Source organism: Anolis sagrei, chromosome 3 (genome assembly GCF_037176765.1).
Source record: "Anolis sagrei isolate rAnoSag1 chromosome 3, rAnoSag1.mat, whole genome shotgun sequence".
NCBI lineage: Eukaryota > Metazoa > Chordata > Lepidosauria > Squamata > Dactyloidae > Anolis > Anolis sagrei.
The window spans coordinates 74413818-74419794 of record NC_090023.1 but is presented as its reverse complement, the minus strand read 5'-3'; positions in this window follow the sequence as shown (position 1 = coordinate 74419794).

Below are 5977 nucleotides of genomic sequence, written 5' to 3'. Positions count from 1 at the left end.
ACTATATTGCATTACAACAGTAACTTCAGGATGTCACCCCTTCAGCATAGTGTTTTTAACTTGACATTACTTAATAGTTCCAGTGGTTTGGACTCACTGCATGGCAAAGCAATAATATCATGTGTTTCAAGTGCTGCTTTCTGCTATGCCTTGTGGTCAAGAGGAGAATGTAGTTTGTGCTTCAGAAATGAACTTCGAATCACTCAGATTTAGCAAACCCAAGTGTAACAAAATTAATTACCGCTTAGAGAAGTTGAAACATAAATTTCAGAATAGTTTTTAAAATAGTAACAAAATAGTAGCAAACTATCTTTTTTGAGTTGTTATTAAAACTATTAGTTATTGTTTTGAAAAAGTAACTTCCTAATATTTGGGTTTGATACTTAAAACAATGTTTCAGTTCAGCAGACTTTAGTTCTGAGCATCTATGCTTTAGGGATGAGTTTTGATGAATCCTGGGGTTCTAATACATAGTGTACATTCCAGAAGCCATAAAGCATGAAATCTGCCCTAATGTGTCTGTGGCAACTAGAAGATGTAGCCGAAAATTTTATCTGGACTTACAGTTATGCCTGAATATAAAGCATGGCAAAAGGGTTACAGTATATAGTAGTAAACAACTCCAAAATCCAGGATCCAGTACAATTTTGTATCACTTAGTATTGGGTGAAATCTGGAGGTGGCTCCTGTACCTTTAATAGATGTGTAGAAAAAGTAAGTTCAGTGCGTGCAGCTTGTTACTTGATTGCATGACAAGTGACACCACAGAAATCTTAGTATTTTATAGGAAACTGGGAATGAATACCAGGTACTATTGGCTAGACTACCTCAAAGTATTACCTGCCTAAGAAAACTCGACAAAATTCATGGGGGTCACCATAAGATGACATTGTAGACACATACACAGTGTTTTTATTATGGCAGTCAGTTTTCACTTACTTTGAAAATCTTTTTATGTCTCAATACAGAAAAGTGGGGAGAAGGAAGAAACAGCTGGGAAGAGTCTAATAATGAGATCTACAACTAAACTCAGTCCCAAGTCTGAAAATAACAGACTGAATGAATTGCTGGTTGGGTTGCTAAATGAAGTAAGGGATGGTGCTCCTGCACATTTTAAAATTGTGGAGATAGTATTTGAGTAGATGCTAGTTGCCATGCAAAGCCACACTTCTAGCCACACTTCTAGAAATTCCCTCTCCTTATTTTGCCTGGCAACACTAAAATTCACAAGCAGATTTATAGATATGAAATTACATCTAGAAATACTAGATTTCATTGCATAATAGCTGCACATTGTTTCACCTTTTTTTCAGAAAAAAAGGGGATGCGACTATTACCTGAGGAAAAAAATATTTTAGTTTTTTTAAAAATAAAATAAAATGTCTTACCTCAAAAGGGAGAGAAGAAGGATGGATGATCCCACCTCAAATAAACAGCTCTGTTAATGTTTGTTTTTTTAAACTGTAGACCAATTTGGGGTTGATTTTCTATTCCTTCCCTCTTTCTCCAAGTCTAGGCAGTTTAAAACTATAAAATAGAGGTCTCTGGAGCTGCATTTTCCCTCTTTCTTCTGAGGCAAGGCAGTTTACAAAACCTGGAACTGAGTTTTTGACAAAAGGAGGAAAGAAGGTAGAGGACAGCTCCAGAAACCTCAATTTCAGTTTTTTTAAACTGCCTTGTCTCAGAGGAAGGAGAAAGGAAAGGGAAGTGGAGCATCAGATACCTCCATTTTGTAGTTTTTAAACTGACTTACCTTCAGAAAAAGAAGGACAGGTGGAAGAATCAACCTCAAATGGGGATGCGACAATTATGCAAGGAAAACAAAACACCCCCTCCCCATTTTAACACACCAAAATGAGGGTGCAGATATTATGCAGTGGCAAATATTATGCAATGAAATGTGGTATGTAGTTGGGACTAAGAATCAGTGCCTAGTCTCCATTTCCGAGAAGAAAATAAAACACAAGGGTTGCTGTAACATATGCCTAAACCTAGCTGCTAGGATTTCATGAATTCAAATGTTGATGAACCATTGAGCAGTTTAGTCTTCTCTAGTTAAACAATTGGATGTAGGCATCATGGATCCCACAATTCCCTTGGGTCAAGTACCCACATTCCTGATGGAGATCCCATACAATTGAAGAAGATACTCCACAGAGCAGGAATCAGTTTCATAGTTGTAACAACATTTGCCACTGAACAATTCAGAGGCTGCAGTTGATAATATATGACTGCTCATATTGCAAGTAAATTTAATTCATTCAGGGTTTAACCAGGGACTATTGAGAGACTGTTCAGGATATGGTACGAGTCAGGTCCGTAGCCAGGATTTCGATTCGGGGGGGGGGGGGGGGCTGAGGTTTTTTCAGGGGCGTTTCGGGGGGGGGGCTGAGTCTGAGTGAAAGATGGTCTACCCTAGCAAACCTTTTGTATCATTACCCCAATACCCCCATGCATATGGGATATATTGAGTATGGTGATGAGATCATGATATGAATAAACATAACAGTTTAAATAATGCACCAGTAAAGCCTTTTCGCAAACCACCATGAGAATTTCGGGGGGGGGGGGGGCTGAAGCCCCTCACCCCCCCCCCCCCCCCCGGCTACATGCCTGGTACGAGTAGATTGCCAGGCTAGTTAGAATCTACTTCTGTTAATGGTGAAGAACTAATTGGTGGCATAAAAAGGTAATAAATGTCAGAAGAGCTATGAAGTGGAAGAATACCTATTGTCTTCTAAACTCTGTAACCTGTGGAAAAAACTAATCCCTCCTTATTCTACAAGCAATTTGATCACTTGCATGGAAATGTACTACAGTCGTCATCCTTGACACTTAATTCTTGTGATGACAGGTTATGTAAATAAACATATTCCACTAAAAAGTTGCTAACAAAGATTTGAGTGGGATATTACGTCCCATTGTTAATTCCCCTTTGATGATAATGATGCCCAAAATTTGGAATTTAATTGTTCAAATGTAATAGATTCAGTTAAATATTTTAAAGTAATATTTTCTTCTATTTACCGTTTGGTGGGATGGACAGTAAGTAAGTAAGGCACATACAAAAACATTCATTCTTCAGTCGACCACATTGTGGATACTGAGAGGCTGCATGGAGTGCACATAAGTAGCAAATGATTTTCTGCTCATTTTGAAAAACTCTCATTAGTTTGTTGTCAACAGTGGAAGGTGGGAGGCCTGCAAAAGCAACATTGGAGCTCATGTCCCTAATCTTTTCAAAGTTTCTAAATAAAGCAGGACTTACGATAGTGAAATCTCAGCCAGCTGCTGGGGAACAGCAAAGCAAAAATATTAATGGCAATGTGTTTAATGAAACTCTGGACTTAAATTGAAAGAATTTTCACTTGCTGATATGCTAAGATTGGAAAAGAGAGTCTGATACTGCATCAACTGATATAAAAGGTACATATAATGATAGACTTGGAACAGACCACGTGGTTCATCCAATAGTAGTATTGCCTAGCCCACAATTTACTAGTTTGCTAGCAAGAAGGTCATGGGCAAACTTGTCGAAGGCCTTACTGAAATCAAGATATGCTACATCGACAGCATTCCCTGCATCTACCAAGCTTGTAACTCTATCGAAAAAAAGAAGTAAGATTAGTCTGGCATGACTTGTTTTTGAGGAATCCATGTTGATTTTTAGTAATCATAGCATTCATTTCTGAGTGATTGCAGACTGCCTCCTTAATGATCTACTCCCGAATCTTTCCTGGTATTGATGTCAGGTGGACTGCATGGTAATTGTTTGGGTCCTCTTTTTTTTTCCTTTCTTGAAGTTCAGGACAACATTTGCCTTCCTCCAGTTTGCTGTTCTCCAAAGATTCTCAAAGATTATTGCCAGTGGTTATGAAATGACTTCTGCTAGTTCCTTCAGTACTCTTGGATGTCCTTCATCTGGCCTTGGAGACTTGGGGCCATTCCAGACAAGCCTATATTCCAGGATTTGAACCCAGGTTTTCTGCTTTAAACTGGATTATATGAGTCTGCGCTGTCAGATAATCTGGGATAAAGAGAAAACCTGGGATCGGATCTTGGGATATGGGGCCTGTATGGAAGGTCCCTTGAATTCATTTAGAGTAGCCAGGTACTTGTGAATGACATCTTTACTTATTTTTGGGTTGCATTTTCCCTATCACCTTGTCCACTCTGTATTGCTCAGGTTGAACTCCGATCTCCTTTAGGGAGAAGATTGAGGCAAAGAAGGGGTTGAGCAGCTGTCACAGAATCATAGATTCATAGAGTTGGAAGAGACCTCATGGACCATCCAGTCCAACCCCCTGCCAAGAAGCAAGAAAATTGCATTCAAAGCACCCCTGACAGATGGCCATCCAGCCTCTGTTTAAAAGATTCCAAATAAGGAGCCTCTACCACAATCTGGGGCAGAGAGTTCCAATGCTGAACAGCTATCATAGTCAGGAAGTTCTTCCTAACGTTCAGATGGAATCTCCCTTCTTGTAGTTTGAAGCCATTGTTCCGTGTCCTAGTCTCCAGGGCAGCAGAAAACAAGCTTGCTCCCTCCTTCCTATGACTTCCTCTCGCATATTTATACATGGCTATCATGTCTCCTCTCAGCCTTCCCTTCTTCAGGCCAAACATGCCCAGCTCTTTAAGCCACTCCTCATAGGGGTTGTTCTGCAGACCCTTGATCATTTTAGTCACCCTCCTCTGGACTCATTCCAGCTTGTCAATATCTCTTTTCAGTTGTGGTCCCCTGTTAGCATTTCATCACTGTTTCCATGCAAAGACCCTACCATTTCCTTTTTCTTCCTTTTTCTACTGACATAACTAAAGAACCTTTTTTATTGGTCTTAATCTCTCTGGCAAGCCTGAATTCATTTTGTGCCTTAGCCTTATGAATCCTTTCCCTACATATATTGGTAATTTGTTTCAATTTCTCTTTGGTGATTTCCCCACTTTTCCTGTGCATGTTCTTTGGACATCCATTCTGGTTGTTTTACATTTCTCCTATTTTTTTCTCCTCCCTGGCACTTTTTGCAATTGTGCCTTCAGTATCTCACTTTTAAGAAATTCCCATACATCATTAATTCCCTTCTCTTTTAGTATTCCTGCCCATGGAATCACTCTCAGTTTTTCCATAATTTTCCTGAAGTCAGCTCCCCGAAAGTCTATAATGTGTGTTTGACTTCTCCTAGGGCCTTTCCACAAAGCCTTATATTCCAGAATATCAAAAGGGGAAAATCCCACAATATCTGCTTTGAACTGGGTTATCTGAGTCCACATTCAGATAATGTGGGATTTTTTTTTGCCTTGATATTCTGGGATATAGGGCTGTGTGGAAGAACCCTTAGGGCCCTTTGTTTTGAAGAAATACATCATTGAGCTCAGTAATGACCACATGCCTTTCTTTAGTGATGAAATATCTTGGATTCATGACCATCAGTGATACTGTAATTTAACAATTCATTGGTTGTTATTTTATTGCTAAATAGGAACATAATAAAGAAATGAAAATGCTAGGAAGGGACAAAGAAAACAAGTGCTGACAGTTGAACTATTCTACTCTTTGACAACTGAAAATATCAGCTGTATGTTTCCAGCCTTCCAAGAGTTCTGTGCAGCTCAGCTGTTTGCTCTCTTAGCTTAACTGAACTGATAAAAGGGATTACCTGAACCATCTCATATACCTTTCATCTGTGAAGAATCTAAAGCCCTTTATAAGCAATAGCCAAATACAGCAAATACGCAACACTTATGAGTAATGTTAGGTATTCAATGGATTCTTTTGATCTTAAAAAACCTTTCTACTTGCTTAAAGTCAATCTGATGCAGGAGAATTTTCAGAATCTTTGAGCCTATGCATAAAATATCATAGGAATGTGGTTAAAGGGGAGGGGGGTGGAACTGTCAAACAGAACATAACTATATAGTCCCTACACAAGTATATTTTGTACAAACACCCTGCCATGTGTGAAAACCTCATCTGTAGAAA